This window comes from Salvelinus fontinalis, chromosome 23, assembly GCF_029448725.1.
Source record: "Salvelinus fontinalis isolate EN_2023a chromosome 23, ASM2944872v1, whole genome shotgun sequence".
NCBI lineage: Eukaryota > Metazoa > Chordata > Actinopteri > Salmoniformes > Salmonidae > Salvelinus > Salvelinus fontinalis.
Window position 1 is genome coordinate 26,165,133 of NC_074687.1, and position 23,994 is coordinate 26,189,126.

Consider the following 23,994-nt stretch of genomic DNA (forward strand, 5'->3'; position numbering starts at 1 on the left):
GGGCCTTCAGTCTATATCGTCCCAGTCTATATTCAGGGCATTCAGTCTATATCGTCCCAGTCTATATTCAGGGCCTTCAGTCTATATCGTCCCAGTCTATATTCAGGGCCTTCAGTCTATATCGTCCCAGTCTATATTCAGGGCCTTCAGTCTATATCGTCCCAGTCTATATTCAGGGCCTTCAGTCTATATTCAGGGCCTTCAGTCTATATCGTCCCAGTCTTTATTCAGGGCTTCAGTCTATATCGTCCCAGTCTATATTCAGGGCTTCAGTCTATATCGTCCCAGTCTATATTCAGGGCCTTCAGTCTATATCGTCCCAGTCTATATTCAGGGCTTCAGTCTATATCATCCCAGTCTATATTCAGGGCTTCAGTCTATATCGTCCCAATCTATATTCAGGGCCTTCAGTCTATATCGTCCCAGTCTATATTCAGGGCTTCGGTCTATATCGTCCCAGTCTATATTCAGGGCCTTCAGTCTATATTGTCCCAGTCTATATTCAGGGCCTTTAGTCTATATCGTCCCAGTCTATATTCAGGGTTTCAGTCTATATCGTCCCAGTCTATATTCAGGGCCTTCAGTCTATATCGTCCCAGTCTATATTCAGGGCCTTCAGTCTATATCGTCCCAGTCTATATTCAGGGCCTTCAGTCTATATCGTCCCAGTCTATATTCAGGGCTTCAGTCTATATCGTCCCAGTCTATATTCAGGGCTTCAGTCTATATCGTCCCAGTCTATATTCAGGGCCTTCAGTCTATATCGTCCCAGTCTATATTCAGGGCTTCAGTCTATATCGTCCCAGTCTATATTCAGGGCCTTCAGTCTATATCGTCCCAGTCTATATTCAGGGCCTTCAGTCTATATCGTCCCAGTCTATATTCAGGGCCTTCAGTCTATATCGTTCCAGTCTATATTCAGGGCCTTCAGTCTATATCGTCCCAGTCTATATTCAGGGCCTTCAGTCTATATCGTCCCAGTCTATATTCAGGGCCTTCAGTCTATATCGTCCCAGTCTATATTCAGGGCCTTCAGTCTATATCGTCCCAGTCTATATTCATGGCTTCAGTCTATATCGTCCCAGTCTATATTCAGGGCCTTCAATCTATATCGTCCCAGTCTATATTCAGGGCCTTCAGTCTATATCGTCCCAGTCTATATTCAGGGCCTTCAGTCTATATCGTCTCAGTCTATATTCAGGGCCTTCAGTCTATATCGTCCCAGTCTATATTCAGGGCCTTCAGTCTATATCGTCCCAGTCTATATTCAGGGTTTCAGTCTATATCGTCCCAGTCTATATTCAGGGCCTTCAGTCTATATCGTCCCAGTCTATATTCAGGGCTTCGGTCTATATCGTCCCAGTCTATATTCAGGGTTTCAGTCTATATCGTCCCAATCTATATTCAGGGCCTTCAGTCTATATCGTCCCAGTCTATATTCAGGGCTTCCGTCTATATCGTCCCAGTCTATATTCAGGGCTTCGGTCTATATCGTCCCAGTCTATATTCAGGGCCTTCAGTCTATATCGTCCCAGTCTATATTCAGGGCCTTTAGTCTATATCGTCCCAGTCTATATTCAGGGCCTTCAGTCTATATCGTCCCAGTCTATATTCAGGGCTTCAGTCTATATCGTCCCAGTCTATATTCAGGGCTTCAGTCTATATCGTCCCAGTCTATATTCAGGGCTTCAGTCTATATCGTCCCAGTCTATATTCAGGGCTTCAGTCTATATCGTCCCAGTCTATATTCAGGGCCTTCAGTCTATATTGTCCCAGTCTATATTCAGGGCCTTCAGTCTATATCGTCCCAGTCTATATTCAGGGCCTTCAGTCTATATCGTCCCAGTCTATATTCAGGGCCTTCAGTCTATATCGTTCCAGTCTATATTCAGGGCCTTCAGTCTATATCGTCCCAGTCTATATTCAGGGCCTTCAGTCTATATCGTCCCAGTCTATATTCAGGGCCTTCAGTCTATATCGTCCCAGTCTATATTCAGGGCCTTCAGTCTATATCGTCCCAGTCTATATTCAGGGCTTCAGTCTATATCGTCCCAGTCTATATTCAGGGCCTTCAGTCTATATCGTCCCAGTCTATATTCAGGGCCTTCAGTCTATATCGTCCCAGTCTATATTCAGGGCCTTCAGTCTATATCGTCCCAGTCTATATTCAGGGCCTTCAGTCTATATCGTCCCAGTCTTTATTCAGGGCCTTCAGTCTATATCGTCCCAGTCTATATTCAGGGCCTTCAGTCTATATCGTCCCAGTCTATATTCAGGGCCTTCAGTCTATATCGTCCCAGTCTATATTCAGGGCCTTCAGTCTATATCGTCCCAGTCTATATTCAGGGCCTTCAGTCTATATCGTCCCAGTCTATATTCAGGGCCTTCAGTCTATATCGTCCCAGTCTATATTCAGGGCCTTTAGTCTATATCGTCCCAGTCTATATTCAGGGTTTCAGTCTATATCGTCCCAGTCTATATTCAGGGCCTTCAGTCTATATCGTCCCAGTCTATATTCAGGGCTTCGGTCTATATCGTCCCAGTCTATATTCAGGGCTTCGGTCTATATCGTCCCAGTCTATATTCAGGGCCTTCAGTCTATATCGTCCCAGTCTATATTCAGGGCCTTTAGTCTATATCGTCCCAGTCTATATTCAGGGCCTTCAGTCTATATCGTCCCAGTCTATATTCAGGGCTTCAGTCTATATCGTCCCAGTCTATATTCAGGGCTTCAGTCTATATCGTCCCAGTCTATATTCAGGGCTTCAGTCTATATCGTCCCAGTCTATATTCAGGGCTTCAGTCTATATCGTCCCAGTCTATATTCAGGGCCTTCAGTCTATATTGTCCCAGTCTATATTCAGGGCCTTCAGTCTATATCGTCCCAGTCTATATTCAGGGCCTTCAGTCTATATCGTCCCAGTCTATATTCAGGGCCTTCAGTCTATATCGTTCCAGTCTATATTCAGGGCCTTCAGTCTATATCGTCCCAGTCTATATTCAGGGCCTTCAGTCTATATCGTCCCAGTCTATATTCAGGGCCTTCAGTCTATATCGTCCCAGTCTATATTCAGGGCCTTCAGTCTATATCGTCCCAGTCTATATTCAGGGCTTCAGTCTATATCGTCCCAGTCTATATTCAGGGCCTTCAGTCTATATCGTCCCAGTCTATATTCAGGGCCTTCAGTCTATATCGTCCCAGTCTATATTCAGGGCCTTCAGTCTATTTCGTCCCAGTCTATATGCAGGGCCTTCAGTCTATATCGTCCCAGTCTATATTCAGGGCTTCAGTCTATATCGTCCCAGTCTATATTCAGGGCTTCCGTCTATATCGTCCCAGTCTATATTCAGGGCCTTCAGTCTATATCGTCTCAGTCTATATTCAGGGCCTTCAGTCTATATCGTCCCAGTCTATATTCAGGGCCTTCAGTCTATATCGTCCCAGTTTATATTCAGGGCCTTCAGTCTATATCGTCCCAGTCTATATTCAGGGCCTTCAGTCTATATCGTCCCAGTCTACATTCAGGGCTTCAGTCTATATCGTCCCAGTCTATATTCAGGGCCTTCAGTCTATATCGTCCCAGTCTATATTCAGGGCCTTCAGTCTATATCGTCCCAGTCTACATTCAGGGCTTCAGTCTATATCGTCCCAGTCTATATTCAGGGCCTTCAGTCTATATCGTCCCAGTCTTTATTCAGGGCCTTCAGTCTATATCGTCCCAGTCTATATTCAGGGCCTTCAGTCTATATCGTCCCAGTCTATATTCAGGGCCTTCAGTCTATATCGTCCCAGTCTATATTCAGGGCCTTCAGTCTTTATATTCCCAGTCTATATTCAGGGCCTTCAGTCTATATCGTCCCAGTCTATATTCAGGGCCTTCAGTCTATATCGTCCCAGTCTATATTCAGGGCCTTCAGTCTATATCGTCCCAGTCTATATTCAGGGCCTTCAGTCTATATCGTCCCAGTCTATATTCAGGGCCTTCAGTCTATATCGTCCCAGTCTATATTCAGGGCCTTCAGTCTATATCGTCCCAGTCTATATTCAGGGCCTTCAGTCTATATCGTCCCAGTCTATATTCAGGGCCTTCAGTCTATATCGTCCCAGTCTATATTCAGGGCCTTCAGTCTATATCGTCCCAGTCTATATTCAGGGCCTTCAGTCTATATCGTCCCAGTCTTTATTCAGGGCCTTCAGTCTATATCGTCCCAGTCTATATTCAGGGCCTTCAGTCTATATCGTCCCAGTCTATATTCAGGGCCTTCAGTCTATATCGTCCCAGTCTATATTCAGGGCCTTCAGTCTATATCGTCCCAGTCTATATTCAGGGCCTTCAGTCTATATCGTCCCAGTCTATATTCAGGGCCTTCAGTCTATATCGTCCCAGTCTATATTCAGGGCCTTCAGTCTATATCGTCCCAGTCTATTTTCAGGGCCTTCAGTCTATATCGTCCCAGTCTATATTCAGGGCCTTCAGTCTATATCGTCCCAGTCTATATTCAGGGCCTTCAGTCTATATCGTCCCAGTCTATATTCAGGGCCTTCAGTCTATATCGTCCCAGTCTATATTCAGGGCCTTCAGTCTATATCGTCCCAGTCTATATTCAGGGCCTTCAGTCTATATCGTCCCAGTCTTTATTCAGGGCCTTCAGTCTATATCGTCCCAGTCTATATTCAGGGCCTTCAGTCTATATCGTCCCAGTCTATATTCAGGGGCTTCAGTCTATATCGTCCCAGTCTTTATTCAGGGCCTTCAGTCTATATCGTCCCAGTCTATATTCAGGGCCTTCAGTCTATATCGTCCCAGTCTATATTCAGGGCCTTCAGTCTATATCGTCCCAGTCTATATTCAGGGCCTTCAGTCTATATTCAGGGCCTTCAGTCTATATCGTCCCAGTCTATATTCAGGGCCTTCAGCCTATATTCAGGGCCTTCAGTCTATATCGTCCCAGTCTATATTCAGGGCCTTCAGTCTATATTCAGGGCCTTCAGTCTATATCGTCCCAGTCTATATTCAGGGCCTTCAGTCTATATCGTCCCAGTCTATATTCAGGGCCTTCAGTCTATATCGTCCCAGTCTTTATTCAGGGCCTTCAGTCTATATCGTCCCAGTCTTTATTCAGGGCCTTCAGTCTATATCGTCCCAGTCTATATTCAGGGCCTTCAGTCTATATCGTCCCAGTCTATATTCAGGGGCTTCAGTCTATATCGTCCCAGTCTTTATTCAGGGCCTTCAGTCCATATCGTCCCAGTCTATATTCAGGGCCTTCAGTCTATATCGTCCCAGTCTATATTCAGTGCCTTCAGTCTATATCGTCCCAGTCTATATTCAGGGCCTTCAGTCTATATTCAGGGCCTTCAGTCTATATCGTCCCAGTCTATATTCAGGGCCTTCAGTCTATATTCAGGGCCTTCAGTCTATATCGTCCCAGTCTATATTCCGGGCCTTCAGTCTATATTCAGGGCCTTCAGTCTATATCGTCCCAGTCTATATTCAGGGCCTTCAGTCTATATCGTCCCAGTCTATATTCAGGCCTTCAGAAAGTGTTCTGAACCCCTTGACTTTTCCCACATTTTATTACGTTACAGCCTTATTCTAAAATATATATATTTTTTTTTATCCTCATTAATCTACACACAATACCCCATGATGACAAAGCAAAAACTGTTTTTTATACATTTTTGCAAAGGTATTAAAAATAAAAACAGAAATACATTATTTACATAAGTATTCAGACCCTTTGCTATGAGATTCTAAATTGAGCTCAGGTGCATCCTGTTTCCATTGATCATCCTTGAGATGTTTCTACAACTTGATTGGAGTCCACCGGTGGTAAATTCAATTGATTTGAAATGATTTGGAAAGGCACACACCTGTCTATATAAGGTCCCACAGTTGACAGTGCATGTCAGAGCAAAAACCAGCCATGAGACCGAAGGATTTGTCCGTAGAGCTCTGAGACAGGATTGTGTCGAGGCTTACATCTGGGGAAGGGTACCAAAACATTTCTGCAGCATTGAAGGTCCCCAAGAACACAGTGGCCTCCATCATTCTTAAATGGAAGAAGTTTGGAACCACCAAGACTCTTCCTAGAGCTGGACACCCAGCCAAACTGAGCAAATGGAGAGAATTGTCTTTGTCAAAGTACTGAGTTAAGAGTCTGAATAATTATGGAAATGTGATATTTCATAAATTAGCTAAAATGTCTAAAAGCCTGTTTTTGCTTTGTTATTGTGTGTAGATTGATGACGGGAAAAAACGATTTCATCCATTTTAGAATAAGGCTGTGACGTAATAAAATGTTTAAAAAGTCAAGGGGTCTGAATACTTTCCGAAGGCCCTGTAGATCATTGCGATGGTCAACATCTATTCTGGAGTGATCAAAGGTGATCAGGTGATCCCAGGTGATCAAAGGTGATCAGGTGATCAGGTGATCAAAGGTGATCAGGTGATCAAAGGTGATCAGGTGATCAGGTGATCAAAGGTGATCAGGTGATCAAAGGTGATGAGGTGATCTAAGGTGATCAGGTATTTCTATTCATATTTTCCTGAACCTGTAGAATTGTTGAATATATTATGTGCATACTATCTTTTGAACAGGTAATGACCCATTCCCATCCTAATCCCATGTGACCCATTCCCATCCTAATCCCATGTGACCCATTCCCATCCTAATCCCATGTGACCCATTCCCATCCTTATCCCATGTGACCCATTCCCATCCTAATCCCATATGACCCATTCCCATCCTAATCCCATATGACCCATTCCCATCCTAATCCCATATTTCCCATTCCCATTCCCATCCTATCCTAATCCCATATGACCCATTCCCATCCTATCCTAATCCCATATGACCCATTCCCATCCTATCCTAATCCCATATGACCCATTCCCATCCTAATCCCATATGACCCATTCCCATCCTAATCCCATATGACCCATTCCCATCCTAATCCCATATGACCCATTCCCATCCTAATCCCATATGACCCATTCCCATCCTAATCCCATGTGACCCATTCCCATTCTAATCCTATTTGACCCATTCCCATCCTAATCCCATATGACCCATTCCCATCCTAATCCCATATTTCCCATCCTAATCCCATATGACCCATTCCCATCCTAATCCCATATGACCCATTCCCATCCTAATCCCATATGACCCATTCCCATCCTAATCCCATATGACCCATTCCCATCCTAATCCAATATGACCCATTCCCATCCTAATCCCATATGACCCATTCCCATCCTAATCCCATATGACCCATTCCCATCCTAATCCCATATGACCCATTCCCATCCTAATCCCATATGACCCATTCCCATCCTAATCCCATATGACCCATTCCCATCCTAATCCCATATTTCCCATTCCCATCCTAATCACATTCCCATCCTAATCCCATATGACCCATTCCCATCCTAATCCCATTCCCATCCTAATCCCATATGACCCATTCCCATCCTAATCCCATTCCCATCCTAATCCCGTGTGACCCATTCCCATCCTAATCTCATATGACCCATTCCCATCCTAATCCCATATGACCCATTCCCATTCCCATCCTAATCCCATATGACCCATTCCCATCCTAATCCCATATGACCATTCCCATCCTAATCCCATATGACCCATTCCCATTCTAATCCCATATGACCCATTCCCATCCTAATCCCATATGACCCAATCCCATCCTAATCCCATATGACCCATTCCCATCCTAATCCCATATGACCAATTCCCATCCTAATCCCATGTGACCCATTCCCATCCTAATCCCATGTGACCCATTCCCATCCTAATCCCATATGACCCATTCCCATCCTAATCCCATATGACCCATTCCCATCCTAATCACATATGATCCATTGCCATCCTAATCCCATTCCCATCCTAATCCCATATGACCCATTCCCATCCTAATCCCATATAACCCATTCCCATCCTAATCCCATATGACCCATTCCCATCCTAATCCCATTCCCATCCTAATCCCATATGACCCATTCCCATCCTAATCCCATATGACCCGTTCCCATCCTAATCTCATATGACCCATTCCCATCCTAATCCCATATGACCCGTTCCCATCCTAATCCCATATGACCCATTCCCATCCTAATCCCATATGACCCATTCCCATCCTAATCTCATATGACCCATTCCCATCCTAATCCCATATGACCCGTTCCCATCCTAATCCCATATGACCCATTCCCATCCTAATCCCATATGACCCATTCCCATCCTAATCCCATTCCCATCCTAATCCCATATGACCCATTCCCATTCCCATCCTAATCCCATATCACCCATTCCCATCCTAATCCCATATGACCCATTCCCATCCTAATCCCATATGACCCATTCCCATCCTAATCTCATATGACCCATTCCCATCCTAATCCCATATGACCCATTCCCATTCCCATCCTAATCCCATATCACCCATTCCCATCCTAATCCCATATGACCCATTCCCATCCTAATCCCATATGACCCATTCCCATCCTAATCCCATATGACCCAATCCCATCCTAATCCCATATGACCCATTCCCATCCTAATCCCATATGACCCATTCCCATCCTAATCCCATATGACCCAATCCCATCCTAATCCCATATGACCCATTCCCATCCTAATCCCATATGACCCATTCCCATCCTAATCCCATATGACCCGTTCCCATCCTAATCCCATTCCCATCCTAATCCCATTCCCATCCTAATCCCATATGATCCATTCCCATCCTAATCCCATGTGACCCATTCCCATCCTAATCCCATATGACCCATTCCCATCCTAATCCCATATGACCCATTCCCATCCTAATCCCATATGACCATTCCCATCCTAATCCCATATGACCCATTCCCATCCTATTTTTATATGACCCATTCCCATCCTAATCCCATATGACCCATTCCCATCCTAATCCCATATGACCCATTCGCATCCTAATCCCATATGACCATTCCCATCCTAATCCCATATGACCCATTCCCATCCTAATCCCATATGACCCATTCCCATCCTATTTTTATATGACCCATTCCCATCCTAATCCCATATGACCCATTCCCATCCTAATCCCATATGACCATTCCCATCCTAATCCCATATGACCCATTCCCATCCTATTTTTATATGACCCATTCCCATCCTAATCCCATATGACCCATTCCCATCCTAATCCCATATGACCCATTCCCATCCTAATCCCATATGACCCATTCCCATCCTAATCCCATATGACCCATTCCCATCCTAATCCCATTCCCATCCTAATCCCATATGACCCATTCCCATCCTAATCCCATATGACCCATTCCCATCCTAATCCCATATGACCCATTCCCATCCTAATCCCATATTGTTGTAAATGAATTGTCCACATTCTTGTCTAATGATGATGGGATAATCATCAGGATTAACATGATAAACTACTTGGTAGGGCTGTGCGATATGGACAAAATATCACAATATGTTTTTAAATGTTTGGCGGTCTGATGTTGTTTGATGGTATTTTATGTTTTTTAATAATAAAAGTTGTACATTTGCTTTTATGAGTATTGCATGATCCTAGGGTTGCAACAAATAGGTTCTAGGTGATTTCATTGGGTCTTTCGCCATTCTGATTGGTTTATACTATTCAATTCAATTTCAACCACATTTTCCCCCTGCATTTTCATAAATGTATGCATTTCCCACCCTAGTTTCAGATAATTTACACACTGCCAGGTAGGGCTACACGATATGAATCAAAAATCGAAGAATTATTTTTAACCAGATATTGCAATTGCAATCTGACTTGCGATTTAGATTAAAAAAATGGAAATAGAATGATTATTCTAATTCCATAGTTAGAATATAATCTTGTGCAATTTGAACACCGTGTTGTCATGACAACAAATGAAAAAGCCAAAGACAGGATAGGATTGATGACCCATGATGTGACAGGATAGGAACCAAAGTGATGGTTAATGTTTCCTAAGGGACCCTATAATCTTTTGCTGCAATGAATGTTATATTTTACTTCATGTAGCTAACATATTAATGCTTCATCTATTCCTCTGTGATTTAGAAGAGACTGTTGCAGAAACAATATACTGAGCTAGGTCTACAGCGCCACTGGCATCAGCCTAAATTAGCAAGCTACTTTTGCTCTGAGCCGTAGCAAAATCAAACCAAATCAAATGGTATTTGTCACATACTTCGTAAACAAGAGGTATGGACTAACAGTGAAATGTTTACTTACCAACAATGTAGAGAGGAAAATATAAACAAATAATAATTGAAGAAAGTGCCAAAAGCCAGATTAATTTATATTCAAAATATGCTCAGATAAAAAGAGTGAAGTTGCTTATTTACTAAAGATTGGAGAATCTTGGCTAGACATGGAAGCTTCAAGATGGGACGATAATGATCAAGATCACTACTATCCCTGCCCTTATGGACAGGCAAAGCTGTCATCAAGGCAAAGGGTGGCTACTTTGAAAAATCACAAATATAAAATATATTTTGATTTGTGTAACAATTTTCTGGATACTACATGATTCCATATGTGTTATTTCATAGTTTTGATGTCTTCACTATTATTCTACAATGTATAAAACAGTAAAAATAAAGAAAAACCCTTGAATGAGTAGGTGTGTCCAAGCCCATAAGCTGTTTTCCATACTTTTGGAATATTTCTTGATAGCAATGTTTGACTTAAGATGAGGGTTACTGAGCTAGAGATGAGGGGGGCAGCACCACTTGGGAAGACCCGGCTCCAATTGGGCAGCCCCTGTCTTGGTATCTATAGCAAACAACACATCAATTACTTATTTTTACTGTGGAATCGACAAAAATGCAAAAAAACTTCACGACCATTTTCCGAGTCAATCTGAAGAATTCCTGAATCAGCATTTAGCCCACTCTTAGAGATAGGGCTAGATGCTGTTTCAAAAAGATAACTCGCTGAAATAAAACCACGATTAAATGCATCAATGATGTGAAATTTTGTCCGTAACGAGGCCAGAGTCTGAATTCATTTGTTTGGGAAGAGAGGAGTAAGTCTTACCCTTTAGAGATTTGACAGTTTTCCAGAATTTAGCCGTGTTCCCCTTACAATCAGAAAGAGTGGTTACATAATAATCAGATTTAGCCTTTTTGATCAGACGTACACATTGATTCCTCAGTTGCCTAAAAGATTACCAATCAGGCAACATTCTTACTCTAATTCAGGAGTAAACCAGGCATTCAATCTAACTTTAACTCTCAGAGTTTTGAAGGGGGCATGATTATCTACAATAGTATTGAAGACATTTACGAAGCTTAAAGCTAAATCAGGTTCAGCATTCAGCATTCAATCTAACTTTAACTCTCAGAGTTTTGAAGGGGGCATGATTATCTACAATAGTATTGAAGACATTTACGAAGCTTAAAGCTAAATCAGGTTCAGGGAGATACAGTCAAGGTCAATAAAATAAAGAGCATGTAAAGTTCCTCTTAATGATGACACGAGGAGAGGTATGGAGTTTAACATCTCTGACACAGACAACTGGGCAATGGTTACTAAAATCAAGTGGGAAAATCCAACTAGCAACATAAACGATATACAAAAGTATGTGGACACCATTTAAATTAGTGGATTCGGCTATTTCAGCCACACCCGTTGTTGCCATAAATACACTACATGGCCAAAAGTATGTCGACACCTGCTCGTCCAACATCTCATTCCAAAATCATGGACATTAATATGGAGTTGGTCCCCACTATGCTGCTATAACAGCCTCCACACTTCCTGGAAGGCTTTCCACTAAATGTTGGAACATTGTTGCGGGGACTTGATTTGTGTAACAATTTTCTGGATACTACATGATTCCATATGTGTTATTTCATAGTTTTGATGTCTTCACTATTATTCTACAATGTAGAAAACAGTAAAAATAAAGAAAAACCCTTGAATGAGTAGGTGTGTCCAAACTTTTGACCTATACCCCTGTAGACTAGCTGTTGTCATTGGCGTTGGCTAATGGGATCCTAATAGAAACATGTAAAACCCTGCCACATCCGTAAAGTGTTAGTGCCGGTGTAGTAGGATTCAATCTTAGTCATGTATTGCGCTTTTTCTATTTGATGGCTGGTCGGAGGTCGTCGTGGGATTTCTTATAAGCGTCCGGATTAGTGTCCTGCTCCTTGAAAGCGGCTACTCTGGCCTTTAGCTCAGTGGGGATGCTGCCTGTAATCCATGACTTCTGGTTGGGATATGTACGTACGGTCACTCTGGGGGACCACGTCGTCCATCGACGTATTAATGAAGCCGGTGACTGATGTGGTGAACTCCTCAATGTTATCGGATGAATCACGGAAAATATTAAAGTCTGTGTTAGAGAAAGAGTCCTGTAGCTTAGCATCCACTTCATCGAACCACTTCTGTACTGAGAAAGTCACTGGCACTTCCTGTTTGAGGTTTTGCCTGTAAGCAGGAAGTAGGAGGATAGAGCTATGATCTGATTTGCCAAAGGTGAGGGCCTTGTACGCATTTCTGTGTGTGGAGTTAAGGTGATCTAGAGTTTTGTCGCCTCTAGTTCCACAAGTGACAGTAAAACGGATTTCAGTTTCCTTTAACCAAGTCTGCCGTCGGGTTGCATTGGAAAAACTAGCAAGATGTACTGTATATTATCCATGGCTCTGAGAAACATAGAATATTACAGTTTTTCACGTCCTGTTAATAGGATAGTCTCTAACGGAGCTCATCCAGTTTATTCTCCAGTGACTAATAGGATAGTCTCTAACGGAGCTCATCCAGTTTATTCTCCAGTGATTGATAGGATCGTCTCTAACGGAGCTCATCCAGTTTATTCTCCAGTGATTGATAGGATAGTCTCTAACGGAGCTCATCCAGTTTATTCTCCAGTGATTGATAGGATAGTCTCTAACGGAGCTCATCCAGTTTATTCTCCAGTGATTGATAGGATAGTCTCTAACGGAGCTCGTCCAGTTTATTCTCCAGTGACTAATAGGATAGTCTCTAACGGAGCTCATCCAGTTTATTCTCCAGTGACTAATAGGATAGTCTCTAACGGAGCTCATCCAGTTTATTCTCCAGTGATTGATAGGATAGTCTCTAACGGAGCTCGTCCAGTTTATTCTCCAGTGACTAATAGGATAGTCTCTAACGGAGCTCATCCAGTTTATTCTCCAGTGACTAATAGGATAGTATCTAACGGAGCTCATCCAGTTTATTCTCCAGTGACTAATAGGATAGTCTCTAACGGAGCTCGTCCAGTTTATTCTCCAGTGATTAATAGGATAGTCTCTAACGGAGCTCATCCAGTTTATTCTCCAGTGATTAATAGTGTAGACTCTAACGGAGCTCGTCCAGTTTATTCTCCAGTGATTAATAGGATAGTCTCTAACGGAGCTCATCCAGTTTATTCTCCAGTGATTGATAGGAGAGTCTCTAACAGAGCTCATCCAGTTTGTTCTCCAGTGATTAATAGGATAGTCTCTAACGGAGCTCGTCCAGTTTATTCTCCAGTGACTAATAGGATAGTCTCTAACGGTGCTCGTCCAGTTTATTCTCCAGTGATTGATAGGATAGTCTCTAACAGAGCTCATCCAGTTTATTCTCCAGTGACTAATAGGATAGTCTCTAACGGAGCTCGTCCAGTTTATTCTCCAGTGATTGATAGGATAGTCTCTAACGGAGCTCGTCCAGTTTATTCTCCAGTGATTGATAGGATAGTCTCTAAAGGAGCTCATCCAGTTTATTCTCCAGTGATTAATAGGATAGTCTCTAACGGAGCTCATCCAGTTTATTCTCCAGTGACTAATAGGATAGTCTCTAACAGAGCTCATCCAGTTTGTTCTCCAGTGATTAATAGGATAGTCTCTAACGGAGCTCGTCCAGTTTATTCTCCAGTGACTAATAGGATAGTCTCTAACGGAGCTCATCCAGTTTATTCTCCAGTGACTAATAGGATAGTCTCTAACGGAGCTCATCCAGTTTATTCTCCAGTGATTGATAGGATAGTCTCTAACGGAGCTCGTCCAGTTTATTCTCCAGTGACTAATAGGATAGTCTCTAACGGAGCTCATCCAGTTTATTCTCCAGTGACTAATAGGATAGTATCTAACGGAGCTCATCCAGTTTATTCTCCAGTGACTAATAGGATAGTCTCTAACGGAGCTCGTCCAGTTTATTCTCCAGTGATTAATAGGATAGTCTCTAACGGAGCTCATCCAGTTTATTCTCCAGTGATTAATAGTGTAGACTCTAACGGAGCTCGTCCAGTTTATTCTCCAGTGATTAATAGGATAGTCTCTAACGGAGCTCATCCAGTTTATTCTCCAGTGATTGATAGGAGAGTCTCTAACAGAGCTCATCCAGTTTGTTCTCCAGTGATTAATAGGATAGTCTCTAACGGAGCTCGTCCAGTTTATTCTCCAGTGACTAATAGGATAGTCTCTAACGGTGCTCGTCCAGTTTATTCTCCAGTGATTGATAGGATAGTCTCTAACAGAGCTCATCCAGTTTATTCTCCAGTGACTAATAGGATAGTCTCTAACGGAGCTCGTCCAGTTTATTCTCCAGTGATTGATAGGATAGTCTCTAACGGAGCTCGTCCAGTTTATTCTCCAGTGATTGATAGGATAGTCTCTAAAGGAGCTCATCCAGTTTATTCTCCAGTGATTAATAGGATAGTCTCTAACGGAGCTCATCCAGTTTATTCTCCAGTGACTAATAGGATAGTCTCTAACAGAGCTCATCCAGTTTGTTCTCCAGTGATTAATAGGATAGTCTCTAACGGAGCTCGTCCAGTTTATTCTCCAGTGACTAATAGGATAGTCTCTAACGGTGCTCGTCCAGTTTATTCTCCAGTGATTGATAGGATAGTCTCTAACAGAGCTCATCCAGTTTATTCTCCAGTGACTAATAGGATAGTCTCTAACGGAGCTCGTCCAGTTTATTCTCCAGTGATTGATAGGATAGTCTCTAACGGAGCTCGTCCAGTTTATTCTCCAGTGATTGATAGGATAGTCTCTAAAGGAGCTAATCCAGTTTATTCTCCAGTGATTAATAGGATAGTCTCTAACGGAGCTCATCCAGTTTATTCTCCAGTGACTAATAGGATAGTCTCTAACAGAGCTCATCCAGTTTATTCTCCAGTGATTGATAGGATAGTCTCTAACGGAGCTCGTCCAGTTTATTCTCCAGTGACTAATAGGATAGTCTATAACAGAGCTCATCCAGTTTATTCTCCAGTGATTGATAGGATCGTCTCTAACGGAGCTCATCCAGTTTATTCTCCAGTGATTAATAGGATAGTCTCTAACGGAGCGCATCCAGTTTATTCTCCAGTGACTGCACGTTCGCCAATAGTACAGATGGCAATGGCGGTCTATTTGCTCTCCGACGTATTCTCGTCAGGATGCCTCGTATCCTGCCTCTCTTTTGCCGCCACTTTCACTTCCTGGTCCGGGAGTAAGCAGGAAGTCCATAGTTGCCGACTCATTGAAGTAGAAATGTTAATCCAAATCGAGGTTAGGGATCCCTCTGCCCTCCCAAGCTAAAAGGCAGTAACTGCTCATAGAGTGGAACTGAGAAAAATGGCTTGAAAGTTTTTTTTAAATTGTCCAGCCAAATTAATTCTAGGGAGATCATTGGAGATGTAATGACCTGTTGCCTTACTATGACTACATGTTTTATTCATGTTGACCCTGACCTCTGACATGACCTTTGATCCTTAAACGGCAGTTACTGCCTTCTTCCTTGGCGCATGATATGTTAGAAATTGCAGGGTAATACCAAAGCAAAGAGCAGTATCAGCCATTTTCATTTGTTAGTTTACTATACTTGTCATGTATGCTATTAACACAAGAACGGTGTAATTACTGACAGTGCAACAGAGTTTAAACTGCATCCATTTATGTGTGTCTTCCACTAAGATACCCGTTGCATTTACACATAGAGATGTAGGTTCCGCATCAGTCACGTTACATACTGTGTTTGACAAGTAGCCCCATGTCTTGTTATAAGAATACATGTGAAAAGCAGCACTGCAGTTGTTTGAATTACATGACATGATTACATGTCTTGTAATATATAATGATGGAACATGATAGAAGTATGACGTAGGGTAATACAAATAATAAATAATGAGATTGATAATAAAAACATTTTATTTGTATTTTTTTAAATGACACTTTTGAATCAATGAATAAATAACAGCTTTAATAATACATTAAAAAAAATATTCATAAAATATATTCATAAGAGGACCCAAATTACATTTAGCTACAATTGATAAAATGCTGAATAGTTAAATTTCATTTTTAAGTAACATTTCATTTTTAAGTAAATCTTCAGTGCTCTTCCATATCACTCCTCATCCTCAGCAATGCTGTTCACAGCCAAGTCATTCCAGAACTGCCTTCGATTTGCAGGCATCAGAGGACACAGCTTGGTGATTATGTCCATCTTCTTAGACTCTTCTATCCCTCTATCCTGTTTACGTAGTGTCGAGGGTATCTCTAGAGGGACTTTCTTCATGATGAAGTCAAGCTCTGGGAAGTCCTTTTCTTCATGGGAGACTTTTGGAGATGAGGCTCCTGGATCCACGCCTCAACTGGATCTCAGCCATCTCTGCATAGCTTTGGTGCTGCTGCCTTCTTCAGCTTGACGATGGAATGGCCAGCTTTCCATGCCAGGATGTTTTCCTATTTCATTTCCACCACCTCCACCTTGCCTGCGTTGGAAGTGGCGACCACATGGAGGAAGTCCCCGTACACCACACCTCCAGGTCGAGCTTTCATTTCCTGTTCCACGTCATGTTGGAAACTGTCTGCACTCATGAAGGTGTGTCCTGGCTCGAAGAACTTGAGGGTGATGTCCTCCATCAAAGTTGAGTCAGCATTGGCAACACTCACCGGTGATGTTAGAAGGCACCAGTTTTTGTTTTGAGAAGTGCAGTTTTCCACCCAATACTCTGCATGCTTGACATCCCTCTCCCTCTCCAGGGCTGTTCCGTAAGATGAAGTAATCTCCTCTGCCCTCCGACCAGCTGTTCCTTCATGCCATACCACTGAGATTGTTTTCTACTTTTGAGACTTCTTTCCAACGGTGGCGAATGTCTCGTGATAGGCAACGATTCTTCTTGTCAACAATGTTGTTTTCACACCTAGCATGCGAGGGAGCATGATAACTTTCTGCATATCAACGCTCCTCACAGACCAGTCCTCTGGCCAATCTTTCTGTGCTTTAGCCCGGTAACGGCTTCTGCTCTGCCCTGCAGACTTATAATGTTCCTCATATGTTCTACATTGCATGCAGTCGGGGTTGGGGATGGTGAATTCAGGTGCTGCATTGGCTGTTGTCTTGGCAGGCTTGCGTTTCCTCATTCTCCCTGTGCTCCATCTTCAGATGACGACCCTGCACCAATCAGAGCACTCACTCCTCCTCTCCAAGCTTCACAAAGCTGATGTTCCTTTCCCTTTACCGCCTTGCGATAGGTTTCGTAACCGCAGCTGGCATCTTTGGTCTTCTCCTTGTAGTCATTATGCGTGAACCGAAAATTGACGTCCGTCGGGAGGTGGAGGCGATGTGGGGCATGCTCTCGTCTGTAGTGGCTGATTAGGGGAAGGAAGGACTCAATGTGTTGCAAGATTCACGCTAAATGTTCTCACTGATCCTTTGGTGGAATCAGTTTGGTGGTGATTGACTTGCACGTCATCGTGACAATCAGCCTGTCATTTTTTTGGGGGGTGGTAGCCCAATGTTGTCAGAAAGAAACCCTTTGCACACCTGTTGTGCAGAACCGCTCTTGTTCGGGAAGATGGCACAGAAACGACCTGCTGCGTCGACTGTCAGCGCCAACAAGTGATATTTTTCTTCGGTTGCTGTGCCACCATGTGGAATATCCATGTCCTCATCTCCCAATACTTTCCCCATATTTCCTTTTGCCTACCCTCTGAAAAATTATGTGTAAAATTGCCTCTTGCATTTGGGACCACATGGCTTACCCATTGGTGGATAATCTTGGATTTGTTGTTTGATAGGTTGTCCTGAGTTGTGTCCAAGGGGCTCAGCTGCCACTTGTGCTGGAACATTCAACTCTGAAGGTGGATGATTATCCTCATCGTCATCATCATCGGCAATTGATTTCTCATCTGATAGACTGATGTCGAAGGAGTCAGAGACCACCCGCTGGTTCTCTATTTCTTAAAATAGTGTTGACACTGTGATTTCCGTTAAATGGGGGGCAGATCAGGAATCTTTGTTGGAATGTGGCCCTCAAACTCAACTGAAATAAATAGAGCAAGTAATCAGAGACATGCATCCTAATGATTCTATTCTGTCATGGATGATAATAATAAATAATACTGACATTTTGTGGTGTGCAAACATAATACCCATAATCCTTTTCAAATATTCTATAATATAGGATATAATCAATGTGGATTATATCATGTGCAAACATTATTATAATCATGTTCACTGTCATAACTCAGTTCATCTATTAATTTCATACCTGCTCCCAAAAAAGGCTCTTACATTTTCATCTTTATTTACAAAAAAAACCCCAAAAAAACATTTTGCATGGATGGACATTGACGGGAATTAAACCTAGTATTGACGTGGTTGTACTGTCAACATGGCAACTTTGATCCACATACATACTAATCATCTAGACCACAGGGATTGGTGGTCATGCAAAACTGTGTTTTCTGCTTTCATGTAAAGATGGCACTGAAGCAGACACATTGAGCTCACGTTTGGCATGTCAAAGCTTGTCGTACTAATGACATATGCCACCAACAAAGGTGATGGATACAATTTGGGATTTTTTGGTAGGGGTGCGTCAGTTTTAGCTAGGTAGGTTTTTGACGTTTTGGTAGGGGTGCGTCAGTTTTAGCTAGGTAGGTTTTTGACGTTTTGGTAGGGGTGCGTCAGTTTTAGCTAGGTAGGTTTTTGACGTTTTGGTAGGGGTGCGTCAGTTTTAGCTAGGTAGGTTTTTGACGTTTTGGTAGGGGTGCGTCAGTTTTAGCTAGGTAGGTTTTTGACGTTTTGGTAGGGGTGCGTCAGTTTTAGCTAGGTAGGTTTTTGACGTTTTGGTAGGGGTGCGTCAGTTTTAGCTAGGTAGGTTTTTGACGTTTTGGTAGGGGGGCCTCAGTTTTAGCTAGGTAGGTTTTTGACGTTTTGGTAGGGGTGCGTCAGTTTTAGCTAGGTAGGTTTTTGACGTTTTGGTAGGGGTGCATCAGTTTTAGCTAGGTAGGTTTTTGACGTTTTGGTAGGGGTGCGTCAGTTTTAGCTAGGTAGGTTTTTGACGTTTTGGTAGGGGTGCGTCAGTTTTAGCTAGGTAGGTTTTTGACGTTTTGGTAGGGGTGCGTCAGTTTTAGCTAGGTAGGTTTTTGACGTTTTGGTAGGGGTGCGTCAGTTTTAGCTAGGTAGGTTTTTGACGTTTTGGTAGGGGTGCGTCAGTTTTAGCTAGGTAGGTTTTTGACGTTTTGGTAGGGGTGCGTCAGTTTTAGCTAGGTAGGTTTTTGACGTTTTGGTAGGGGGGCCTCAGTTTTAGCTAGGTAGGTTTTTGACGTTTTGGTAGGGGTGCGTCAGTTTTAGCTAGGTAGGTTTTTGACGTTTTGGTAGGGGTGCGTCAGTTTTAGCTAGGTAGGTTTTTGACGTTTTGGTAGGGGTGCGTCAGTTTTAGCTAGGTAGGTTTTTGACGTTTTGGTAGGGGTGCGTCAGTTTTAGCTAGGTAGGTTTTTGATGTTTTGGTAGGGGTGCGTCAGTTTTAGCTAGGTAGGTTTTTGATGTTTTGGTAGGGGGGCCTCAGTTTTAGCTAGGTAGGTTTTTGACGTTTTGGTAGGGGTGCGTCAGTTTTAGCTAGGTAGGTTTTTGACGTTTTGGTAGGGGTGCGTCAGTTTTAGCTAGGTAGGTTTTTGACGTTTTGGTAGGGGTGCGTCAGTTTTAGCTAGGTAGGTTTTTGACGTTTTGGTAGGGGTACGTCAGTTTTAGCTAGGTAGGTTTTTGACGTTTTGGTAGGGGTGCGTCAGTTTTAGCTAGGTAGGTTTTTGACGTTTTGGTAGGGGTGCGTCAGTTTTAGCTAGGTAGGTTTTTGACGTTTTGGTAGGGGTGCGTCAGTTTTAGCTAGGTAGGTTTTTGACGTTTTGGTAGGGGTGCGTCAGTTTTAGCTAGGTAGGTTTTTGACGTTTTGGTAGGGGGGCCTCAGTTTTAGCTAGGTAGGTTTTTGACGTTTTGGTAGGGGTGCGTCAGTTTTAGCTAGGTAGGTTTTTGACGTTTTGGTAGGGGTGCGTCAGTTTTAGCTAGGTAGGTTTTTGACGTTTTGGTAGGGGTGCGTCAGTTTTAGCTAGGTAGGTTTTTGACGTTTTGGTAGGGGTGCGTCAGTTTTAGCTAGGTAGGTTTTTGATGTTTTGGTAGGGGTGCGTCAGTTTTAGCTAGGTAGGTTTTTGACGTTTTGGTAGGGGGGCCTCAGTTTTAGCTAGGTAGGTTTTTGATGTTTTGGTAGGGGCGCGTCAGTTTTAGCTAGGTAGGTTTTTGACGTTTTGGTAGGGGCGCATCAGTTTTAGCTAGGTAGGTTTTTGATGTTTTGGTAGGGGGGGCCTCAGTTTTAGCTAGGTGGGTTTTTGACGTTTTAGTAGGGGCACGTCAGTTTTAGCTAGGTAGGTTTTTGCTGTTTTGGTAGGGGGGCCTCAGTTTTAGCTAGGTAGGTTTTTGACGTTTTGGTAGGAGGGCCTCAGTTTTAGCTAGGTAGGTTTTTGAAGTTTTGGTAGGGGCGCGTCAGTTTTAGCTAGGTAGGTTGTTGACATTTTGGTAGGGGCGCGTCAGTTTTATATGGGATATTGGGTAGTGTAATAAGGGATACTGGGTAGTGTATTATGGGATATTGGGTAGTGTAATAAGGGATACTGGGTAGTGTATAATGGAATACTGGGTAGTGTATTATGGGATATTGGGTAGTGTAATAAGGGATACTGGGTAGTGTATTATGGGATACTGGGTAGTGTATTATGGGATACTGGGTAGTGTATTATGGGATACTGGGTAGTGTATTATGGGATACTGGGTAGTGTAATAAGGGATACTGGGTAGTGTATTATGGGATACTGGGTAGTGTATTATGGGATACTGGGTAGTGTAATAAGGGATACTGGGTAGTGTATTATGGGATACTGGGTAGTGTATTATGGGATACTGGGTAGTGTATTATGGGATACTGGGTAGTGTAATAAGGGATACTGGGTAGTGTAATAAGGGATACTGGGTAGTGTAATAAGGGATACTGGGTAGTGTAATATGGGATACTGGGTAGTGTATTATGGGATACTGGGTAGTGTATTATGGGATACTGGGTAGTGTATTATGGGATACTGGGTAGTGTAATAAGGGATACTGGGTAGTGTATTATGGGATACTGGGTAGTGTATTATGGGATACTGGGTAGTGTATTATGGGATACTGGGTAGTGTATTATGGGATACTGGGTAGTGTATTATGGGATACTGGGTAGTGTAATAAGGGATACTGGGTAGTGTAATTGGGATACTGGATAGTGTAATAAGGGATACTGGGTAGTGTAATATGGAATACCGGGTAGTGTATTATGGGATACTGGATAGTGTATTATAAGATACTGGGTAGTGTAATAAGGGATACTGGGTAGTGTATTATGGGATACTGGGTAGTGTAATATGGGATAATGGGTAGTGTAATACGGGATACTGGGTAGTGTATTATGGGATACTGGGTAGTGTAATATGGAATACTGGGTAATGTATTATGGGATACTGGGTAGTGTATTATGGGATACTGAGTAGTGTATTATGGGATACTGAGTAGTGTATTATGGGATACTGGGCAGTGTATTATGGGATACTGGGTAGTGTATTATGGGATACTGGGTAGTGTATTATGGGATACTGGGTAGTGTATTATGGGATACTGGGTAGTGTATTATGGGATACTGGGTAGTGTATTATGGGATACTGGGTAGTGTATTATGGGATACTGGGTAGTGTAATAAGGGATACTGGGTAGTGTATTATGGGATACTGGGTAGTGTATTATGGGATACTGGGTAGTGTATTATGGGATACTGGGTAGTGTATTATGGGATACTGGGTAGTGTAATAAGGGATACTGGGTAGTGTATTATGGGATATTGGGTAGTGTAATAAGGGATACTGGGTAGTGTAATATGGAATACCGGGTAGTGTAATATGGAATACCGGGTAGTGTATTATGGGATACTGGATAGTGTATTATGGGATACTGGGTAGTGTATTATGGGATACTGGGTAGTGTATTATGGGATACTGGGTAGTGTATTATGGGATACTGGGTAGTGTAATATGGGATACTGGGTAGTGTAATAAGGGATACTGGGTAGTGTAATAAGGGATACTGGGTAGTGTAATATGGGATACTGGGTACTGTATTATGGGATACTGGGTAGTGTAATATGGGATACTGGGTACTGTATTATGGGATACTGGGTAGTATAATAAGGGATACTGGGTAGTGTAATAAGGGATACTGGGTAGTGTAATATGGGATACTGGGTAGTGTAATAAGGGATACTGGGTAGTGTAATATGGGATACTGGGTAGTGTATTATGGGATACTGGGTAGTGTATTATGGGATACTGGGTAGTGTAATAAGGGATACTGGGTAGTGTAATATGGGATACTGAGTAGTGTATCATGGGATACTGGGTAGTTTAGTCATTGGCGCTGTGAAATAATATAGCAGCAAAAGCTCAATATCTTTCTGCTGATGATATAGAGATGGCTCACACAGAGAAAGAGAGAGAGGGTGTGTGAGAGAGAGAGGGATGGAGAGGTGGAGACAAAGAGAGAAAGAGAGAGGGTTAGGGGGGAGAGAGAGATAAAGAGTGAGAGAGAGGGTGAGGGGGGAGAGAGAGATAAAGAGTGAGAGAGAGGGTGAGAGGGGGGGTGAGAGAGAGACAAAGAGAGAGAGAGAGGGGGTTGAGGAAGGAGAGAGAAGGAGAGAGCCTGTCTGTATCATGCTTATCACTCCTCAGTTTCTGCTGGTCTCAGTTTGGCTCATGGCGGTGGGTTTGATGGTGGGCTCGGCACTCTGCTGTGTAAATCTGTAGGGAACAACAGTGTAAAGCTAGCTGTTTGTTTCCTGGTGTTCTATCCCTTGTCATTCTACATTGTTTGGGTATTTTTCTTCTTCTGTCTTCTCTTGGTTTGCTTCCCAAATGGCACCCTATTCCCGATTCAGTGCACTACTTTAAAACCAGATCCCATAGCAGAACCCGGAATGCCATGGTCAAAAGTATTGCACTGCATAGGGAATAGGCTGCCATTTCAGTTGTGTGTGTCTCTCTCTCTCTTGAATATGTATTTCCTCTGGAAAGGTTTGTGATGATGACACGGCTTGCCAGAGCGTGTCTAGAGGAACATGCAGGACTGCTTAATCTCCCCGGCTGTCATGCCGACTCAGGACAGGGAGGACAGGGATGGGCACAGCGGGGGGGCTGGTAATTGGAGGTTGTTAGCTACAAGGGACAAGTTGTAGGAGATGACAGTAATCTACTGAGCCCAGTTCTGGAGATCACACACTGATCTGTTATGATTGGGGAGATTTAGAGAGCGTATCCTTTTTTAATTTCTTACTGCAGAAATAGTATCTTCCCGCCGTAGTTCCTTTGTGCCGGAATGAGAACGTGAAACCACAGGAGAGGAGAGGAGAGGAGAGGAGAGGAGAGGAGAGGAGAGGAGAGGAGAGACATTGTAAGGTCGTGGTTTTCAGATGAAGTGGGAATAGGGTAAAGGAAGAGAGGAAAGGAGAAGGAGGACAGGAAGGGAGATAGGTTTAACTCAGTCAGTTGTTGGATTGTCACTAGGTGTTGGTGAAAGAGAATCAGTCAGTCACAAAGTCAGCTGACGAGACATTTTGCATCCTTAGAAACCATAAACATCTTTTTGATACTGTGGTTTAT

General features: G+C 42.9%; 1 protein-coding gene across 1 annotated transcript in view; it reads left to right on the forward strand.

Annotated features, from left to right (window-relative positions):
• zmp:0000001236 (mastermind-like protein 2) overlaps positions 1-23,994 on the forward strand; it is a 166,971-nt gene that overhangs the window by 113,554 nt on the left and 29,423 nt on the right. The window lies entirely within an intron of this gene.